The sequence below is a fragment of the Cnephaeus nilssonii genome, assembly GCF_951640355.1.
Source record: "Cnephaeus nilssonii genome assembly, chromosome: 13".
Taxonomy (NCBI): domain Eukaryota; kingdom Metazoa; phylum Chordata; class Mammalia; order Chiroptera; family Vespertilionidae; genus Cnephaeus; species Cnephaeus nilssonii.
The window spans coordinates 50,509,422-50,532,786 of NC_137084.1; the positions used below are offsets into that span (position 1 = coordinate 50,509,422).

The following is a 23,365-nucleotide window of genomic DNA, read 5'->3' on the forward strand; positions in this document are numbered from 1 at the left end:
CGTGCATGGGGGAGTCCCTCAGCCCAGCCTGCACCCACAGGGATCGGGCCTAAACCGGCAGTCGGACATCCCTCTTGCAATCTGGGACTGCTGCTTCCTAACCACTCATCTGCCTGTCTGCCTGCCTGATCACCCCTGTCTCTGCTTGCCTGCCTGATTGCCCCTAACTGCCCTCCCCTGCCAACCTGATATCACCCCCAACTGCTCTCCCCTGCCAGCCTGATCTCGCCCCCAATGGCTCTTCCCTGCCGACCTGATCTCACCCCCAACTGCTCTCCCCTGCCAGCCTGATCTCACCCCCAATGGCCCTCCCCTGCCAGCCTGATCTCACCCCAAACTGCCCTCCCCTGCCAGCCTGATCTCACCCCAAACTGCCCTCCCCTGCTGACCTGATCTCACCCCCCATGGCCCTCCCCTGCCGGCCTGATCTCGCCCCCAACTGCCTTAAAACCCCTCCTCAGCCCCCGCCTTAGGTTCTGCCTTAACAGTTCACCCAGATTAGGTTCTAATTGGTCAGTTTCTATGCCAGTCAGCATCTCCAGGCCTATCTCTGGGCCTGATCAGATAGGTGGGGTTGATCAGCAGCCCCCACAAAGGCCTGGAAAGAGAGGTGCGCTGCTGGCCAGGCCCAGAGAAAAAGAGAGAGGCAAGGGCTGATCAACAGCTGTCACAGAGGGTATGGATCAGACTCTGCATCTCTCTCCAGGCCTCTTTCCAGGCCTGATCCACAGCCCCCTCAGCAGTCAGTGCTGGGTTGCCACAGCAACCCAGCACTGACTGCAGGACTAAATTCTGGTGTTCAGTTGAGCCTTCAGTTGTTACGGTCACTGCCGATAGATAGATAGATAGATAGATAGATAGATAGATAGATAGATAGATAGATAGATAGATAGATAGATATTGTGGTCTGTATCAGAAACCACTATCTTAAGAAGAAAGGAATGCAACACAGGAATTAACCCTTAAAAATCACCCAGAGGCATGAAGGGGCAGACAGCTCCAGTGGCTACTGCAAAGCATTGGAAGAATTAAAATAGATTGGAAACTGTATTCCCTTAGGGCAGTGGTTGGCAAACTCATTAGTCAACAGAGCCAAATATCAACAGTACAACGATTGAAATTTCTTTTGAGAGCCAAATTTTTTAAACTGAAACTTCTAACGCCACTTCTTCAAAATAGACTCGCCCAGGCCGTGGTATTTTGTGGAAGAGCCACACTCAAGGGGCCAAAGAGCCACATGTGGTTCGCGAGCCGCAGTTTGCCGACGACGACCTTAGGGCATCTCTGAAGAGAACCCCGGTTATAGATTATATAAGTCTAACAAATGATAGTCAACTATTCCCTATGTTAGGGAGCTAACTTACTTTACAGTGGATTATCTGACATTCTCACAACTCTGATGAGTAAGTAAATTCAACTTCATTAATCAGTATAGTATATTGCTACCTATAATAACAACAAGCTGATTTTGCAGGCAATATACTGTTGGATTAAAATATAATTTTTGGTTACAGACATCAAATTACACCTCAGCCCAGTGATGTAGTACAATAAAAATATCATAATATTATATAAAATAATAATTATTTAGGCACTTCTCTAAGTGTTTAAATGTATTAATTTATTCACTTCTCATAAAAACCCTATAAGAACTTATTTTGTTCTCAGAGTATTGTTATTATTTCCATTTTTTCTGTTGAGAAACGGATAATTTAAAATTAACTCTGTTAAATTTAGGATTCCTTCTCCATAATTTCTAATTTGAAAGAATATATTTTCCCATATGTTCAGTGCAGAGTTATTTACCATAGCCAAGATTTGGAAGAAGCCCAGGTGTCCATCAGTAGATGAGCGATTATAAGATTCATATTAAGAAAATATGAGGCATTATTACCAATGCACCAATATTACTACCTTCATACTATTCTTCTGCTAATATCCTGCTACTACTATTTTTTACTATGACTCTAACAACTTCTATAACTATTACTATGATTATTATGTCCTAGAAACTATGCTGCATACTATTATAACAATTTAAAAAATTTAATCTTAATAAAGCTCCATGAGATATAATCTATTGTTATTTCTATTTTATAATTGAAGAGCTGACTTTGTAACTCATTAAGGTAATACAGATAAGCGGTAGAGTCAGGATTAAAATCTAGATATAAGTTAACCTAAAACTTATTAATGAAAAGTATCTATAGTGATGAAGATGAAGGTAATGACAATGAAGATGAAGATGATAATGAAGATTCTGACAGTAGTGATGACAACATTTTCCTACAACAATCACTTAACTTAAAATCTGTAGCCTAACAATCTCACCTATTTAGTCCAGAATTAATAATGGAGATATTAAATTTTAAAAAGTGGACCATGAAGTTTATGCCATCTATTTTAAACAAACATTTCAAAATGTATTCAATGATAATTTAATACATATTATTCTAATAAGCTAGATTGTAAAATTACTCTCTATATAATGGATTAATTAGTGCTTTGTTGTAAAGGTTTTGAAATGGAACAGTTATTCTAATAGCAACAGAAAATGAAGATGACAACTTTCCAGACAGAAGAACAATATAGTTGCAAATTTTATAAATCACCACACTGTAAAAAAGTCAATATCTCCAATTAATTCAGCCACCAATGAAGTTTTCACAATAAACTAATAAACCAGCATCACCATTAGTTTTCCAAGAAGAGTTTAAAATATGTTTTAAATACTTTATTAAAGATAGAATTCATGTAAAACTGTCAGATATGTATATTTAAATTGGTTATTTATTTTAACATGGAATATTAATATAGTATGTGTTAACACACAGCATGTTATATTTGAGAAAGAGTGAAAATTTGAATCTTTCGTTATACTCCCTTCTGTGCCAACAACTATTACTATAACTTTGGCCAAAAATATTTAAATAATCTTAGGCTTAGATAAGACTAACTTTAATGCATCTTCCTACCAAGTTTGATGATTATAGTAAAATATTGTGTCTATATTCATTATACTTGAACATGAGATCTCCATGGCTTATTTCCTACTTTTTATACTTTTGTAGCACTAAAGAACATCTAAAACTTAATTATTCAAAGCTCTAAAAAGAAAGGATACTTACAAAATGTGATAAAGGTGTTAAATATCTCTACAATGACAATCATATTACAATATATGAATGTATCAAATTAACATGTACTCTATAAATTACATAATATAATATGCCAAATATATTCAATAAAAAAAGATAAAAGCATCTTGCATCTCTAATATTCTAAACTCACATTGTACTTTCAAAAAATGTGCTGATATAGGAACCTTTATTCAAAGCATGTCAGATAAATCAGGAATTAATGCCATGGACAATGAGATAATGGGTGTACTCTAATGCATTAGTACTGTGGATACAATACTACAACCCTGCATATTACAATTATTCATCCACAGAAATTTACAGACAGAGCACATACCAGTTTGCTAATCACCCCCATAAGAAGCCTTTTAAAAATGTTTTCCTTCCATCTTAATGATCTTGTAACATTATATCTTAATCTCAAGGTTATTATGATTATCTATCTATTTGTCATGTATCTATTTATCTATTTACTTATTTATCTGCTGTTTTCTTTGTAAATAGGGGCCTGTTGCATAGTCTCCACACTCATTTATAGAAAAGATTAAAACCATAAATCATCAGAATTCATAAGCTGCCTACTTGGAGCTAAACAGCCAGTGCTATACCAGACTGATGGAGATTTATGATCCTCAGACAGTGCCTCTCACACAACTGCAAGAAGACAAAGGGAAAGAAAAGCTATCCAATTAACTTGATGTCTATAGACAATACTCAGATAAACAGATGGGATCAGCTACCTGGAGGACAAAACCTCTGGGAATAGGAGGGTGTATAAAGGAGAGGTGAGTGTGTATTTACCTGGTCCTTTTACATGTTGAAATCTCAGCTACACAGGAGGCCTAATTAAAGACATCCCCCTTGGCCAGCATGGCTCAGTGGTTAACCTTTGAACCAGGAGGTCATGACTTGATTCCTGGTCTAGGCACATGCCTGGCTTGTGGGCTCGATCTCCAGTAGGGGCATGCAGGAAGTAGTTGACCAATTATTCTCTGACCAATTGTTTCTATCTCTCTCTCCTTCTCCCTTCATCTCTGAAATCAACAAAAACATATTTTAATTTTTTTTTAAATAAAGATATCCTTTTTCCTGAAGTTAATTAGAGCCTCTAGTATATGTGAAACAAAGATTTAGCTTAAGTCAGAGAAGGAAAAATAAAGTAAAATAATAAGATGATTTAAGTTCAATTACATGTTAAGTCATAAAACAAGCATCAGTTCTGAGCTATTGCTATGTACCCCATTTCTTACATTTATTATGTTCCATAATTGTCTAAAATATATCTTTAAAATCTAAGTATTTATGCCAATATATAGTTTTTAATTTTAAAATGGAAAATAGATATTCAGTTTTGTAATAACTTGACAACAGTAGATTCATTATCTATAATAATCTATAATAATAAAAGCATAATATGCTAATTAGACCAGATGTCCTTCCGGACATCCTTCTGGATGAAGTTGGAACTGCAAGGGAAGCCCGAGTCCCGGGTGCCAGAGGGAAGCCGGTGCCAGCAGCCAGGGGAAGGAAGGCCTACTCTTGCACAAATTTCGTGCATTGGGCCTATAGTCATTTTATAATAGTCTAGAGGCCCTGTGCATGGATTCATGCACCGGTGGGGTCTCTCAGCCTGGCCTGTGCCCTCTCGCAATCCGGGACCCCATTAGTACATAATCGGGGCCAGGAAGGGACAAGGGAGGGCTCCAGGGTGTGTCCAGCCCATCTCGCCCATTCCTAATTGGCCAGACCCCAGCAGCAAGCTAACCTACTGGTCAGAGTGTCTAGCCCCTGGTGGTCAGTGTATGCAGATATCATGAAAGAAAATAAAAAACATTAGTTATTCTAGAGTAAATTTGTTATAATTTAATAATTTTGCTTCAACCTGAACAACCAGGTTTTGTCTACCCTACTGGACTTTAAATATTGTGCATTCTTTTAATATTGTTAACTCCATAAAGAACAAAGGTAAAACAATGAATTTAAATAAAGTACAGGGTGGGCAAAACAGTTGTGAGTATGCTAAACACAGATTATTCTTGTATTATTATTTATTAATTATTGTGTTATTTTCCAAATGCACAGCTATAAACCTACTTTTGCCCCACCCTGTATTTCTAAGGTCCTGAATCTTATAGATGGGATTAAATTTTTGAGAGAAATATTAATGACATCTGGTCACACCGACTAAAACAAAACAAAACAAACAAAAAATATGGCAGGATAATCTGCTTATCATTTGAAAAGGTACATGAAATTGCTTTCCCTATTGAAAGTGACTTTTACGTGCAATTAGATTTTAGTAAAAACATGATTAGGAAAGCAAAGCTTCTTTCCAGGCAAGAGTAAGAGAATGCCACAGACGCCCACACAACATACTTTCTCAAGTGGGAAAATAAATTATGAAATAAACCTTCATGGAAGACTCTTGGAATAATCTATCTCTATAAAAGCCTAAGCAACCGGTCAACTGGTCAACCGGTTGACCAGTCACTATGATGCGCACTGACCACCAGGGGGCAGATGCTCAACGCAGGAGCTGCCACTGGTGGTCAGTGCGCCCCCACAGTGGAAGCGCTGCTCAGCTGACCAAGGGGCTGCAGATGCAGGGCAGAGCAGTAGCGAGCCTACCTAGTGGCAGCGGCGATGGCGGCAGGCGCTGTAGGGCTGGGATGAGCAGGAACTGCAGGCAGGAGCGGCAGGCAGCATTGGACTGCCAGTTTCAGCCTAATCACCACAGGCCATGCTGAAAACCCCACCAGTGCATGAATCCGTGCACTGGGTCTCTAGTATGATATAAAATGTAACACTCTAAAGTGTGGTCTTTAGAAAGAAAAATGTTAGTCTATATTACAGTTTGTCTCACATCATAGTGTCTCTTGGTATATTGTAGTAAGAAGTATAATCAGCTTTGTAGCTTTTTTGCCAAATTATTTATCCTAAGCTTATTCAGAAGTAAAAAACAGACAAACTCAGAATGTGGGACATGCTCATATGACCAACATGACATTTTTAAAAGTTAAGTCCATTAGAACTTAGAGACACTAATAACCAACTGCAATGTATAAACGTTGATTAGATCATAGACTGGGGTGGGGGGGAAGGCTACAGAACACTTCTTTGGAAAAATTAGCAAATTGTAAAGGTTTTAAAAATGGATTGTGTTTAGGTAATATTAAAAAATAGTTTATTTTTCTTAGGTCTGATTATGGTATCTTGGCTACATAAGAGAATGCCCTTGTTGTTAGACATGCATTATTAAGTATCCTATATAATAATCCTATATAATAAAAGGGTAAACGGCAGAACAACTGAACAACCAATCAAAGCGTAATATGCTAATGATATGCTAAGTCTGCTCAACTGCTCACTATGAGGTACACTAACCACCAGGGGTCAGACAGTCAACTGGTCGACCAGTTGCTACATTGTGCACTGACCACCAGGGGGCAGATGCTCCGACTGGTAGGTTATCTTGCTGCTGGGTTCTGGCCCATCAGGACTGAGCAAGATGGGCTGGACATGCTCTGGAGCCCTCCAGTGGTCCCTCCCCAGCCCAATCGTACACCGGTGTGGTCCCACAGCCTGGTCTGCACCCTCTTGCAATTCATGACCCCTCAGGGGATGTCAGAGAGCAGGTTTCAGCCCAATCCCTCAGGCCACTCCCCTTGGGAGAGCGCCAGACACAGGGCTCATGGCTGGTGAGTGCTGCTGCGGCAGCACGAGCCTCTCCAGATTGGGACTGATTGGACGCAAGCCCACGGCAGGTACAATGGGGCCGGGATGAGCAGGAGCGGCAGGTAGGAGTTGCAGGCAGCATTAGACTGCGGGTTTCAGCCCAATCCCCACAGCACCTGGAGGGACCCCACCCATGCACGAATTCGTGCACCAGGCCTCTAGTTTAGTAATAAAGTGTTATGAAGTTTGAAATTTTGAATGGTTCAGAAGGAAAAATGAGAGAGAGAGAGAACACATGGCAAATGTGGAATTATGTTTATTGGTAAATCTAAGTAAAGGTAAAGTATATATTGATGCTCATTTATCTTTTCTTTCTACATCTTTCTAGGTTTAAAAAATTTGCCAAATAAAATTTAAAGAAAATAATAAAATGAGACATTAATTTATTTTTACTTAGTTTACTCTATTCCTAATAAAAGGTGGGGTAAATGTGATAGGAAAAGGTTGGAAAATTATTGTATCTTTATTCAAAAAGGGGAGATCAAATTGTTTATAAGTGAATTTCTCTATTCAGTGGTAGCATAGTTATTTAAAAATGAAGTAATTAATTCCTAAAAAAGCTTTGATTAATCAAATAGTAATAATTATTAAGGTAATTATACAATGTTGTAAATATGTGCATATTCTGTATATTTTACCTGTGTAATTTCCTATTATAACTTTATTTATTAACATTTACTTTATATATTTTGTGTCATTATTTAATGCACAAGGATTTAATACCATTTGGTTTGCACCATTGAGTGACTGTTTTAGAAATACAAAATGATCCTAATCTTCTTAGCTATTGTACTTTGCCTTAAATTCTTCCCTGTTTGCTATTAGCATTTCCATTTTCGATTTCTTTTTGTTTTTCCATGATGAAACTTTACCCATTTTTTTACTTAAAACATTTCTATGTCATTTTCCTGAGTTGTTTTAAATTTTGATTTAGTTTTGTCATTCTTTCTGAGAATATTTCCTTGCTAAAAACAGAAGAGTTTAAAGCAATTTCCTTTACTGTTATCACTGTTATGTGTAGCCTTAATTCTGTCACTTTGTTTTATGTTCTCAGTTTTGTTTTTTATATTTCTTTTTTGTTGCATTTGCCTCTTGTCATTTGTCATGTGTAATTTGTATGCTTGCTTATCTTCTATAGTGATGTGAAAGGTAATTATTCTTTTTATTTCCACTAGTGGGTTCTTATGCTTTTCAAAATAATGTTTGACTTATTTTCTAAATTAAAATCAATAACACTGTTTTAGTTTCTTGTTCCAAGTACAACCAATGTGCTTTTATAAAATTAATTCTTATTTATGGAATGTGCTTTCTTAATAGAATTAACAATGTATTTTATGTTATTTATTATGTTTATGTTTAATTTTATGATAATTACTTACAGTATTGATCTTTATTTAGTTTTATGTTTAACACATTCATAATCAGATATCCCTTCAAACAGGAATGCTGCCATGTTTTATTTATTAATTTTTATCTATATTTTATTAGGCTTAAATATATATTCAGTGGTTTTTTTTCTCAGAAGTCAATATTCACCAATATTCACATTTTTTGAAACTTTACATGTTTGAGAGTATCTTTTGTTGCCATATAGGAGAGAATTTTAGTTCTACATAGAATTTTTGAGAAACCACACTTTTCTTCCAAAATTGACTGAAACTTGCTCTAATATCACTTTTTTAACATACTACATTCATGTATTTACATTTTCATCCCAAAGAAGTCATAATTCTATTAATGATAGAAAAGTACAAATTTCAAACCAAGCTGCAATTACTCTTTTTTAAAAAAAATAATATGTCTTTATTGATTTTTAGAGAGGAAGGGAAAGGAATAGATAGAAACATTGATAAGAGAGAAACATCATCCATCAGCTGCCTCCTGCATCCCTTCCCCCTACTGTGGATTGAGCCTGGAACCCGGGCATGTTCTCTAACTGGAAATCAAACCAGTAACCTCTTGGTTCATGAGTAGATGCTCAACCACTGAGCAACACCAGCCAGGCTGCAGTTACTCTTTTTAAACCAAAAAAAGCTTCTCATTTTTAGATAGTTACATTGTTAATTCCATTATAGCATTTACAGTATCACTACCATTGTTCTTCAGGGCTTGAACTGCCTTCACTCTCAACACATTTCCTTGTGATATGACCAGTTCTATGTCCTTAACTTCCACACCTATTTCATCAACATCTTCCTCTTCACTCTCCTTTTGCATAGTTGTAGTCTGTGTGTTTCTTGAATGTTTAGCTTCACTAAACTTTGAATTTCTCTGCAGCTTCTAGCTGTGTTGGCTGAGATGAATCATTGATCTTGGCTTCCCCAAAAACTATGTAGGTATCTAAAGCTGGGCTCTTATAGACATCTGGTTTTGTGATGACAAAGAGGATAGTCTTAGATTTCTGGATAGTTCCCTAGTAACCCCAGTAACCTGTCCAAGACACGTTTGGCCACAGCCTTCCATGCCTCTTTTCACTCTGGCTCTGTTTTTTCTTAATGATTGGTTCTTCACGGATTTCAGCTGCCGCTGCCAGCTGGGTTTGTCATGTGGCATCTTGTTCCTCTAGCTCTGGTACTGATTCATCACAGTTAGATTCCGTCCCTGTCTCAGCCTGGGGCTGTGGCAACTCCTGCCCTGTAGCAGGGACAGTTTCCGTGGCTTCACTGGGCATTTTACGAGGGAACACAGAACCAAGATGGCAGCAGAAAGAGTATGTATGTGTGTATGTATTTATTGGTGGTAAGAACACTTAACATGACTTCTATCTCTCAACAAATTTTGAAGTACACATACTGTATTGATAAAGAAACTATGTTGTATAGTACATCTCTAGAAAAAGAATTTATTCATTTAGCATAACAGAAACTTTATACCCACAGAACAATTTCCCTATTCCCCCAGCCACCAGTTCCTGGCATCCACCATCCTACTAATTCAATGAATTTTATTGCTTTAGATATCTCATATAGGTGGACTCATGCAATATTTTCTCTGTGACTGGCTTATTTCATTTAGAATTAGGTATTTCAAGATTATCCATGTTGTCACACATCTTCTTTATCCATTTGGTAAAGAATACATATTTGGTTCATTTCTATATTTGCCTATGGTGAGTATTGCTACAACAAACATGGAAGTACAAAGTTTTCCTTGAGATTCTGATTTCAGTTACTGTATTTTCCGGCATATAAGACGACTTTTTAACCCAGGAAAATCTTCTATACGTCCAGTCATGTTATACGCTGGAAAATACAGTATATTGGATATATACACAGAAGTGGGATTGTGGGTTTGGTTGACAGGGCAGTTGTTTGTTTAATTTCTTTTGGGAACCTCCCTGATGTTCTCCATAGCTGCAGCATTATTTGACATTTCCACCAAAAGTGTGCATAGGCACAAATTTCCCTAATACTCTCCAACACTTACCTTTGGGCTTTTTTTTGTGCATTATTTATTTACTAGAGGCCCGATGCACAAAAATCTGTGCACTGGGGGCAGCGGGGTGAGGGTGGTCCCTCAGCCTGCCTGCCCCCTCTCACAGTCAGAGAGCCCTCAGGGGATGTCCTACTGACAGCCTCCTTCTGCGGGAGGCAACCAGACCAATCAGGGGAAGGCACCGCCCCCATCAACCCGCTGCTGCTGCCACTGCTGGCTGCCACAGCTGCCTGCCCTCGGCCCTCACAGCCGTCGAAGCTTTGTCTAGAAGGATGTCCAAAAGGACGTTCGGCTGTCTGGTATAATTAGCATTTTATGCTATTATAGATTTTGTTTTGCTTTGTTTAATAATAAGTATTTTACCAAGTTTGAAATGACCTATCGTTTTGTTTTGATTTGCATGCCCCTGATGATTGGTGATGTTGAGCACCTTTTCATATACCTATAGATCATCTGTATGTCTTCTTTAGAGAAATATCTATTCAAATCCTTTGCCCATTTTTTTAATATGACTATTTTGTTTTGCTTGTTTTTTACTTTTGAGTTATAGTTCAATCTACAAGATAGAAAGAAAACCTAGAGAATGGGAGGAAATATTTGCAAACCCTATGTCTAATGAGGGGCTAATAGCCTTCAGTGTTGTTCAAATATTCCCTTCTTCTACCTTCACCATCAGAGATATTCACTAGCATTTTAGAGATACAGGGGATGTGAAAGGTTATCATGACTTAAACTCCTGAACATGAATTTTAATGTCATCATTTCCTCCTGTTACCAGCTGCTACTAATTTCTCCTCTCTGCTATTCCTATAAGCTATTACCGTATGGCAACTTTTCTCTAGTTATCCCCTTCCTGCTTCTGTATTCCCAAATCTAATACTAACTCAAATATAACTGTTTTCATAAAAGGCAACAGCTTCCTCTCACATTATAGCCTCAGGGTGTTCCTTTTCTGAGCATTTCTGTGGGGAAGGGTGCACCATCTGTTCAGCCCTTTAGGGACAAATGTAGAGAACAACCCAACTGCTGGAATGCTGTCCTCTTTCAGGTGAGCTTATGGGACAGGGGTTGGATTTTTCTTCAAAATATAGGTGAGTGTGAATACTCATATGTGGATATGGAGGATTAAATGAGAGGATGTATCCTGAGAGACATTAGGGTTGGAGTATTAGCCTAAGGGCTTGAAGAAAGCAGCTTTGCTATTGAAATGTCTAAGAGCCTCTCCTGACAGTGATTCTGTTTTTAGTATTGGCAGTACAAATGATAATGGGGATAAAATCTACAGCATAAACAGTTGTTCTGAGGCCCCCAAAGAAAGCCAAATACAATATGCTAACTTACTGGAGGGACAAAGAGTGTGTGTATGCATGTATGAATTTTCTTAGTTGGTCATGAATTGGAAGATACATGGAGTAGTTTAGCTTAACTCCAGAGTGGTTCTGACTCGTTATTATTTTAATGATAATATTAAATAGCAATGATCTATAAACTATGCATTCTGTGCATGTTTGTGTATGTGTGTGCATGTGTTACTTTGCAGGAAGACAACTAATCACAAACTAGGTGAAATACAAATGTAGACACTATTGCATCTAATTAGTAGATCATCCTGAATGGTCACCAGAAATGAGAAAGTCATGTACACTTTTTATGTTTATGATGGGATTCATGAAAGAATAGGGGTACCATCTATATATATAAAACCCTAATATGCAAATAGACTAAATAGCGAAACAACCAAACAACCAAACAACCGAACAGCTGGTCTCTATGACGTGCACTGACCACCAGGGGTGCATGTGGAACATGGCGGGCATCAACCACGACAGGATGGTGGAGCAGGTGAGCAGGGTCACCAGACCAAGGTGGGGCACCAGTCTCTGTCATCAGGGTGAGCCTCTGGTGGTTACTGAAAATTCTTTGCTCCCACACGCTGTGGTCCCACCCAGTGCTCGCACCTGCTGCCAGCGCAGGCCCTGCTTGCACCTGCTCCTGGCACTGGAACCGCTGCTCACACCCACTGCCAGTGCCCGCAACAGCCCCAGTTGTTCAGTGCTGTTAGTGGGTGCAAGTGGGGCTGGCAGCCCTGATTACCCCTCAGGGCTTTTCTACCTCCCCCTGTTCCTGAGGGGCGACTGGGGCCAGCAGCCGTCTCTAACATCTGCTGCCAGCAATGGCCCCACTTGCATCCACTGCCAGCCCTGATAACCCCTGAGGACTTCTCCACCTCCCCCTGCTCCTGAGGGGAGATGGGAGCAGCAGCCACCAGCGGGTGCAAGTGGGGCTGGTGCCATCAGTGTGTGGGAGCAGCAGCGGAGGGAGCAAGGCTGCCAGGAGACAGGGGACCAGGAGCCGTGACAGGGGTGGGAGGATGGGCTGAGACCTACCCCTGTGCCCACTGCAGCCTTGTGGCCCACGGTTCCTTTCAAGGTTCACAAATTTGTGCACTGGGCCCCTAGTTAATTATAATGAGTTGGTGGTGGGGAGGAAGCAGGTTTAGTGCAAATGTCAGAGTCTAGACTTGTAGCATTCCTAGTCACCATGTGTTTTTATGTCAATTATAACTTCCAAAAGAATTTCTTTTAACAACCTCCTTCTAACAAATCCATCAAAATAACTATTCTCTCCATAAAACATTTTAACAGATGCCCAAATTACCACTGAATGTGTATAACTAACAGGTTGCTCGTCAGGACACCTTCAGACTTCTCCTACCTGGTAAGCCATATAAGCTGTTTCAGGTCAGAATAAATAACATTTGTGTTCAACCCTATTCCTGCCATTTGCAATCATTGTTAAGTAAGTAATACATTAAAATATGAGTGCAGAATTAGAAATATTGTTTCTACATAAGTGGATTATTTGGAGAGACTACATAAAGTAAGCAACTAAAAATGCTAGGGAATATGTTGTTAATATTTATTTAAAATCTTAGAATACTTTATATTTAGATTTATTTCATACTAGAGGCCCAATGCATGAAATTAGTGCAAGGGACTCGGCCCTCACAGCCACAGTGCCTGGCTTCATCAGGACTGTTGTTCTGCTGTTTGGCCATCAGGTCTAATTAGCATATTACACTTTTATTATTATAAATGTAAAAATAAAAATGAAACTATACAAGATCTACTCCAATGTGTGAATCATGTTCAATGAAAAATCCTGGCCTGAAAGAAAATATGTGTGAATAAATGTACATTTATATATTTTAAGTTAAAATGTTTGCGTTATGTATCATATTATATTATTCCTCATTTATTCAATTTTGTTCAATTAATGGGTCAAGTACTGTACTTGATTATAGTGAATAAGAGGTCTTCCATGTAATTAATCAGCTTTGTTTGAGAAAATTGCTGTCCAGAATCATTCTGTTTCAAAAGGAATTAATCTTTTTTTGCCAGCTCCAAATGTATTATTCTAGGAGAATGTTTCTAACCTATTAATTGTCTTTTTCTAAGTCATATTCCACTGTGGAAAATCTATGCAAAAACAAAGCTGTAATAACTATGCAGCAGTAAAAAAGAAGGATCTCTTACCCACTGAGACAGCATGGAGAGTATTATGCTAAGTGAAATAAGCCGGTCAGAAAAGACAAGTAACACATAATCTCACTCATATGTGGAATCTAAAGAACAAAATAAATTGATATACAAAATAGATCAAGAGACACAGAAGCATTGAACAGACTGTGGGATCTCAGAGAGAAAATAGGGGTAGGGGGTTGGATAGAAAGAGATCAAGCACAGAATTTATATGCAAATATACATAACCCATGGACACAGACAATAGGGTGGTGAAGGCCTGAGGCAGGGACAAGTGAAGGCACATATATGTAATACTTTCAACAATAAAGATTTTTAAAAAATAGCTGTATCCCTACTCCAAATGTCCCCTTGTCCACTAATTAGTCACCAGTCTGCTCTGTTGTTTTCAACAGCTTTGGAGTAGGATTACAAGAAATAATATTAAAATAAAAAACAACTCACTAAATCACATTGGTGTTGAGATTGGACAGCAATATTGAAAGCTGTTAGTTAATTATCATCTGTAGGGTGAAATCTAATTTCTTGATCTGAACTGTTTTTTAAACTAAATCTCCCATATTGAAATTAGTATTTTTGTCCCCAAGAATATTCACTAATTATCATCCTGGCTGCAAAAAAAGATGGAATTAAAAAAGAAAAGCTCTAAAATTATTGTTTATGTTGTTTGGACATGAAATTAAAATTTTGATGGTCACTGTGTTTCAAAAAGATACTTTCTAAAGAGCTAAAAAATTTAGAAATTGAAGTTATTTTATTTTAAAAATTTCTTTCATTTTTTAAAAGGACAAGTGAAAGAAAATGCATTGTTTGTAGAATTAGAGCATCTTAGAGTTTGAATGATCTTATTCTTTGAGATATACAGTATTTTACATACAATATAGCTCAGATTTTAAATGTATAATTCAATTAGTTTTAATAAATAATATTTTACTTTGATGAATAATATGAGAACACATTATATACCTTATGCCTCTTCCTAGATAATCCTAATCCTAGAAAAACTAATGATATGGTTTCCTTCACCATAGGCTAACTTTTCTTATTTTTTAAATTCATATAATGGAAAAATATAGTGTGTATTTTTATATCTTATTTCACTCAGTATAATATTTTGAAGGTTCATCATGTTTGTCATTTATTAGAAGTCTATTCCTTTTAATGAATGTATATCCATCTTTAATTTTTTTCTTCATTCTCATCTTGATGGACATCTTTCATCTTCAGGGCTAGTTTGCATAATGCTCTGTGAACATTTTGGATAAAGTTTCTTGTGGACTTGTGCTTTTCTTTCTCTGGTTATATATTTAGAAGCAAAAGGTATAAGGAAAATGTATATTAAGCTTTTTAAGAAACTGACAATGAATTTTCCAAAGTGATTGGACCTTTTGTAGTAGGAAAAAAAACAAGCCCACTCTAAGATATATAGAGCCTAATCTCTAGAATCGGTGATTAAGTACTTTATATGGCAAATGTGACTTTGCCAATGTGATTAGGAAAAGCATTTTAAGATAGGGACATTATTCAGTATTATAACAGGTGGTCCCAACATACTTATATGGATTCTTAAAAATGGAAGAGGAAGGCAGAGAGTGGGTCAGAAATGTGACAATGAAAGGAGAGGCAGTGGAGATTACACACATGAGAGGAACTTGACCTGCTGTTACTGGATCTGAGATGGAGGAAGGGGCCAAAAGGCAAGGAAAGTAGGCAGCTTCTAGGAGCTGAGAACAGCATTCAGCTTATAGCCAACCAGCCAGCCAGCCAATAAATAAATAAATAAATAAATAAATAAATAAATAAATAAATAAATAAATAAATAAAATGGTGATTTCAGTCATAAACCACAGGAGTTGAATTCTTCCAACAACCTAAATAACAAATGAAATGGATTCTCACTTTGGCCCTCCGAAAAGTAACACAGTCTCTCTAACATCAGATGTCTGACCTACAAAACTGTAACATCATAATTGTGTGTTATTTTAAGCCATCAACTGTGTCATGTAGTAATTTGTTACAGCAGCAATAGAAAAATAGCAGTCCATTTTCAAAATCCCACCAATAATGTATAAGATGTCAGGTTGTTACACATTTTCTGCAATATTTGTTGGTATCCTATGTCTTTTAGCTATTCTAGTGGATATATGTTGGTATCTCATTTGATTTTAACTTGCATTTTTCTGATATCTAATAATGAAAATAGTTTCATGTGCTTAATTGTCATTTGTCAATTCTGTGAGGTGTTTGTTCAAAACTTGCTCATTTTTATTGGAAGGTTCATGTTGTTATTATTGCAGCATTGTTCTGCAAATTTTGTGGGCTCAAGTTCTTTATCAGATATTTGTTTTGCAAAAAATTTTTCCCAGGCTGTGGATTATCTTTAATTTTCATAACAGAATTTTTAGGAGAGTAGTCTCAAATAAAAACAAATCCGGATAAAGGCAAACTTTATTCAGAAGAAAGACTGCTGTAATAGGGAAAACACTCTGATCTCAGAAATCTACTCAGGATCTCATAATCAAACAGAAAAAAATGCTTTTCTTTCAGAGAGGGATAAGTAGTAAGAGAAGCGAAATGAGGCAAATGAGGGAAAATGGCCAACAGTATTTGATAGGGACTGTGTCGTTACTGTGATTAGCCAACCATTGGGAGTTTCTCACAGTTCTATTTTATCCTCAGACTTCAATAGAGCCATTCTATCTGTGCCACAGAAGGCACGTCTCAGGAATGATATGCCTTCCCCATTGGGTGTCATCTTTTGCCTGGTAGTTGGTACAAGGATGTGAAATCTTAAGTAACTGAGATTCGGGCGGGGTTAATTTTGTGCTCTGGTCTCATACTTAAGCAGGCTCCATGTACCTTAACCTCTGGAGTAGGGCTCTCTCAGAATTCTTGCCTGTCCTCCCATAGCAGAGGATCCATGACTCGTGTTCAGTAGATGGTTCAGGGAGCAGGCAACTGTTCCAGTCCCCTTCCACAAGCAAACACCCTCCATCTTCTACTCGGTGCAGGGTGAATATATGGTATATATGCAATGTTGCGACCATAGGCAAGTTTCTATTGATTTTCCTGCTTTACCTTCAGACTTTGAAAGGACTGTCATGCGTGCAACCAAGAAGGGGTCACTCCTGTCTAATGATCTGACCCCATCTTTCTCATGGCAGATAGTACAGATATCTGTTGTGTTGGGGATCCAAAGAATTCCAAATGGTCACACCAGCTATACTTCCTCTTTAAGAACTTGCTGAAAATGTAGCTATCCTTTTCTTATCCACTTATAGAAAAAAAATTAATCAACAGAAACCTCATTTAAAATGAAGTAGAGAGCCCAGAAGGGGGAGCTCTCACAAAGCAAAACAGGGACTCTGGACTAGCCCTTTCAATTCCCTCTTCCACTCTGCAAAACAGTTTTCTCTCCTTTTTCTTAACGGACTTACACATGGATCAGCATTGTTGCATATTCTAGATTGTAGTGTTTTGTTGTTCCTACATAAACCCATTTTGCTGAAGAAATACCTGGCTGACTTTTTATTTAAGGCCAACACACTTCTGGGTTGGCTACCACATTCTCCCACTGTCCTGTCAGAAAGAAATGCATTCATGTATCGTACTTTCTATTGGAGAGGCTTAAAACTTTTAGAATGTATATCATTAGATTACCTTACCATCCACCTCTGGTGGATCTAAAATATATGATATTATCTTTTAATATATATTTCAAAAATTTATATGGAACCAAAAAAAGACCCCCAAAAGTCACAGAAATCTCAAGAAAGAAGAACAAAGTTGGAGGTATCACACTACCTGATATCAAATGATACTACAAAGCCATAGTAATCAAAGCAGCATGGTACTGACATAAGAACAGGCATACAGATCAATGTAACAGAACAGAGAGACCAGAAAAAAACTCAATCCTTTATGGTCAATTAATATTTGACAAAGGAGGCAAGAACATATAATGGGGTAAAGATAATCTCCTAAATAAATTGTGTTGGAAAATTTAGACAAATACATGTCAAAAAACTGAAACTAGACCACCAAACACAGGAATAAACTCAAAACATAGATAGTAAAATATCAGACATCTCTCATAACTATATTTTTCCCTATATATCTCTTTGGGAAAGGGAAACAAATAAAAATAAACAAGGCTACATCAAACTAAAAAGCTTTTGAACAGCAAAATAAATAATCAATAAAATAAAAAGCAACCCACTAAATGGGAGAACATATTTGCCAACGATACATCTCTTTAAGGGGTTAATATCTAAAATAGAGGAATGTATACACCAAGAAAACAAACAATCCAATTAAAAAATGGGCAAAGGATGTGAATAGATACTACTCCAAAGAGGACATACAGATGGCCAAGCAACATATCTTTCTGAAACCTGTAACCCCACTGTAAACATGGGAAAGACATCAGAAAACCTCAATTGATGCAAAATATCTAACCAGTACTCCTATAAACTATCAAGGTAATAAAAAACAAGAAAGTCTGACAAATTTTCACAGCTAAGTGAAGACATGACAACTAAATGTAATGTGATGTGGTAACTTGGATGGGATCCTAAAACAGAAAAAAAGGAAATCAGGTAAAATCTAAATAAATTTAATAAACTATGGATTTCAATTAAAAATAATATATCATTGTTGATTACTTACTTTTAACAAATAGACTGATGTAAGATGTTAATAAGGGACAGTACAGCATATATCCCCTCTACTATCGTTGATTTTTTTTCTGTAAATTTAAAGCAGTTCTAACAATAAAATTTTGTTTAAAGTAATAAAGCAATGAGGTAAGTGCAATGTGGTAAAGTGGCAAGATCACTGGAGTCAGGAGAGTTGTGGAATGATCTCTATAATGCAGAAATTTCTCTGTATAATCTTGAGCATATCATGAACCTCTCTGGGCTTTTGATTTCTCACCTGTAAAAATATGACTTTAGTAACAAAAGGTTTCCTCCCGTTTTCAAATTATATTTCTAATGTAACAACTAAGTTCAATAAATCTTTATACCACTTGTTGTGATTTTTGCAGGAGGATTTGTGTCAGGAAGAAAATTCCATTACCTTTGTTTTATATATGGGATTCTTTTTCTATTTGTATCCAATGTATAAATAATATACAATGACAGGGCAATTTCAACCCAATTTCACTGTTTCTGACAGTGTTTATAGGAATCCAAAATGTGAAGCTTGTTACCAACTGGTCATGTTTCAAAATAATTTATAATTCTTTAATACCTATAATACCCTTTTTATTGTTATTGTTAGTAGGGTTGTGATAATGTAACACTGGCAGATCATGAGACTCTAAGTTACACTGAAAAATAGCTTTCCAAATATTTTATTATATTTCCAAATTAAGAAATGTTTAACAAACTATTTCATAGTTGTAGGTCTCACTTAACATTCACAACAAAGTAACCACTGTTTTATAGAGAAAACTAGAGGCCTGGTGCATGAAATTGCCCTCTCGCAATCTGGGACCCCTCAGGGGATGTCTGACTGTCAGTTTAGGCCCGATCCCTGCAATTGGACACCCTCTCACAATCAGGGACCACTCACCCCTAACCACACGCCTGCCTGCCTGCCTGCTCATCCATAACTGTTTGCCTGCCTGCCTGCTCAGTGTGCATCATAGCGATTGGTCGTTCTGGTGTAACAGTCACTTAGGCTTTTATATATATAGATGGGAACCCTGAATGGCTCTATGAAGATTCATTACACAGCAAGTAAGTTTCATAGGCAGATTTCTTATTCCAAGTGGAGAGTTAACTTTATTCAGACACAAAATCCCACTTAGGGTAAGACTTGGTATATGATAGAAGCTCAAAGGTATTTGTGGCATTGCCTTGGCCTGGTGGCTTAGTTGGTTGAAGCATCCTCCATGCACCAGAGGGTTGCAGGTTTGATTCCTGGTCAAGGCACACACCCATGTTTAGGGGATGTGCATATGGGAGGCAATCAATTGATGTTTCTCTCTCACATTGATGTTTTTCTCTTGATTTCCCTTCCTCTCTCTCTAAAACCATATCCTTAGGTGAGGATTAGAATATATATATTTGTGGCATAAATAATGAATGCCAGTTCTCTTTCCATTTACGATGTAGCCAACTGTAGAAGAATACTACTCCTAAAGTAGCTATTATGCAAACCCAGGTAATCTACAAAATTGTTGGCTTTTTTTTTTTTTTTAGGTCAACAGATATCCAAGATTACAAAACAAACAGGAGAATATAATTCCAAGAATGTGACAAGCATCTTTGAGAAGAAACCAGACATATGACCTGATTTTGTCTTGAGAGGAAAAAGTGGCAGAAAATTGAGATAAAACAAATTCTTAAAGAGCAATTGTGATCCAGTGTGACAGTTCAGAAGCCCCAGAAAGAAATGGTAATCTGCATCCTCTCACCATTTCTTTGTGATGGGTCTATTGAAATGCTCACTTAAAACAGCTACCAGTGGGGTCAGAGAACCAAGAAAGGCCCCCTGGGGTGACAGAAACAAAATACTGCCAATTTCTGTGATTCTTCTCTCATATGGAGCACAGGCCTCCTCAATGGGAAAGACTGACTACCTCCTTCTAAGATTAGGCATAAAGCAAGGACATCTACTCTCAAACCTTTGTTCAACATTCTACTGGAATTCCTAGTGAGAAAAACAAATATACTATATACAGACTGGAAAGAAATAAGTAAAACTGTCTTAATTTGCATATCACATAATAATCTACACAAAAAACACAAAAAAAATCTTAAAGATGGACTAGAACAAACTTTTATCAACATAGAAGAACATAATTCTGTTTCTATACTAATAAATTATAATTAAAAATTTAAAAAAATACTATTTACCTGAGTGCAGGTAAAATCTTTCTAACTAAAATTCAACATCCAGAAATAATAAAATTAAATATCAATATATTTGAAATAAAATTTTAAACATATTTTTTATGTTTTTGAGAATAAAATTAAAGGCATAAGACAATTGAAAGGCAGGAAGGAAATATATCTAACACTAGAGGCCCAGTGCACAAAATTTATGCACTCAGGGGGGTGCCAGAGCCCAGCCTGTGCCCTCTCATAGTCAGGGAGCCCTCGGGGGATGTCAGACATCATTAGCATTGTCATGGATGCAGGAGAAGCTCTCACCACCATTGCTGCACTAGCCAGCTATGAGCCCAGCTTCTGGGTGAGTGGTGCTCCCCCTGTGGGAGTGCACTGACCACCAGGGGGCAGCTCCGGCATTGAGCATCTACCCCCTGGTGGTCAGTGGGCATCATAGCAACCGGTTGTTCCACTGTTCAGTCGATTTGCATATTAGCCTTTTATTATATAGGATATAGCACATATAAAAGCTTAATGTCACTAGTACATAAATTGAGGGGATATTATAGAAATGATAGAAAAACTGGCAAAAATATATTACCATACATTCCAAAAAAGAGGTGTAAATGTGGATTTTAACATTTTTCAGTTCAGTCTCTCTGTCAATTATGCAAATATAAGTAAAATTACACTAAGATATAAGTTCTCACTTAAGAGAGTGGCAAAATTTGAAAAGTATAATGCCAACTTCTGTTGAAGAGGCAGTAGTAAAATAGGCACTCTCACACATTGTTAAAAATAATTCTAATCGAACATGGAATCTTTGTGTCTCAAAATATAATGAGAAAGTTTTCTATGAACTGTAATTTCCAATATTTATTGTTAAGCAAAAATAGCACATTATAAAACAGCATCTACTATATTCTCATTTTTTTGTGAGAAAGAAGAAAGATAAGTAAATGTTCATGCATCTTTCTCAATTGTGTAATAAGAAAGCAATAACATTTTGATTTACTATAGATGAGTCAAAACATGTTATAAAATATTAAAGATAGAAATGAGATAGGAGAAATAATACCTATCTGAGTATATGTTTATTATACAGTTCTGATTTTTAAAACATTTTGAATATTTCATATAATTAATAAATGAACTGATTCATTGCTTGGTTGATACATAATGGTGAGAGATAAACTTTAAAGTATTATATAAATTGGAACCACTACATCAAACTGTGCTATAAATGACAAATATAAACACCTTGAAATATTTGATGAGATATAAATTTAGACATAGAATATCCTATTAAAATAATTTTATAAGCCATTTAATTACTTTCATGAAACAAAAAGGTAAATAAAATTTTAATTTCTATAAATATCTCTGAATATGCTTTAGGCATCAAGTTGTAGTGGAAATGGGTATCTGTCAAAATACCAGGTTCTATTCTGCCTCTCATTTACTAATTCAGTATGTTTTTTAAATTATCTCAACCTTAGATTTATTTTTTAAATGTGATAATACTACCAAACTTTCAGTGCTGTTTTGACTATTAAATGATGCATGGATTTAGAAAGGTGTAAACTGTAAAGAACTCTACACAGTTTTTGAGACATTTTACTTGCAGACATAATACTTCTTTACCCCTAAATACTACACTCAATTTTCTTAAAAAAACAAAAACAAAAACAAGATGGTTATTTTTTACTCTATTTAAGCACTTCAAAGTGACCCTGGTAAGTTTTGCTGACATTTAAAAATGGTATCCTAATTTTCATTATGGAAGTGTTTAGTTTCAGAGCTCTGTGATTTATTAGGAAAAATTGGCAAAGCATTTATTTTAGAACATGAAGGAATAAGTCACAAAATGAATTCAATTTGACAATTGAGATATGCATTTCAATGATGAATAATATTAACAAATAAAACAAAAAGTGCTTTTTAATCCATCTCAAATTTCCTCTGTTTTATTTTCCTTTTTATTTTTACTTTTTTGTTATTTGTGGGGGGAAAATGAAACCATTGAGTGAAATGGTTCTGATAAAATGAGGAATGGATAGGACAGGTTTGAGGGATGGTATAGAACATCATTTGAACAAAACTTCTTCAGCTTTGCAGATACTCAACAAATCAGAGTTCCAAGCCCAAGATAATTTTATACTTTTAATCTAACATAAGTGAGACAATGATAGTGTCCTGAAGAGGAAAAAACAAAACAAAAAAAAAGACAAAGAATTATAATTACTGTATAAAGTAAGAGAATTTTCTTTATCAAAGCACTTTTATTTGACAACTTTATTTTTTTGTTATTTGGACTCTGTTTGAGACATTTATTCACTGCTTACTGGCATAATGGATAATACTAGTATCTTTTTTTATATATATATTTTATTGATTTTTTACAGAGAGAAAGGGAGAGAGATAGTTAGAAACATCGATGAGAGAGAAACATCGATCAGCAGCCTCCTGCACACCCCCCACTGGGGATGTGCCCACAACCAAGGTACATGCCCTTGACCGGAATCGAACCTGGGACCTTTCAGTCTGCAGGCTGACGCTCTATCCACTGAGCCAAACCGGTTTCGGCAATACTAGTATCTTTGAATAATATAAATATACTAGGATCCCAGTGCACGAATTCATGCATCAGTGGGGTCCCTTGGCCTGGCCTGCA

The 23,365-nt window shown here is 36.7% G+C and overlaps 1 pseudogene across 1 annotated transcript; it reads right to left on the reverse strand.

Moving 5' to 3' along the window:
- Nucleotides 1-8,927: 8,927 nt before the first annotated feature.
- Nucleotides 8,928-9,546, reverse strand: LOC307108721 (nascent polypeptide-associated complex subunit alpha-like; annotated as a pseudogene). The gene has a single exon. The product of its transcript is annotated as a nascent polypeptide-associated complex subunit alpha-like (transcript).
- Nucleotides 9,547-23,365: the final 13,819 nt, after the last annotated feature.